Source organism: Athene cunicularia (genome assembly GCF_003259725.1).
Source record: "Athene cunicularia isolate RWA chromosome 3 unlocalized genomic scaffold, athCun1 chr3_part1, whole genome shotgun sequence".
NCBI classification, from domain to species: Eukaryota; Metazoa; Chordata; class Aves; order Strigiformes; family Strigidae; genus Athene; species Athene cunicularia.
In genome coordinates this window covers 71035861-71036093 of record NW_020799097.1, presented here as the reverse complement: position 1 = coordinate 71036093, position 233 = coordinate 71035861, and positions in this window count along the sequence as shown.

Below are 233 nucleotides of genomic sequence, written 5' to 3'. Positions count from 1 at the left end.
CAACCAGACTTCACTTTCTGAATCTCAGTACGCAGAACTGTTTTCCTAAATACACTGCTATTTGATTTTGGAAAGGTGTGAAAAAAATATTAAAAAATTAGCCACTATAGAGAAGAGCAGCTTTAGCAGTGAGCAGATGAAGTGTGGAGAGTCTGGGGAGGCGGAGGAGGAGGAGAAGCAGCAGGAGCAGCAGCAGCGGGGTAAGGCTGACCCCGCCGAGGCGGGCCTGGTGG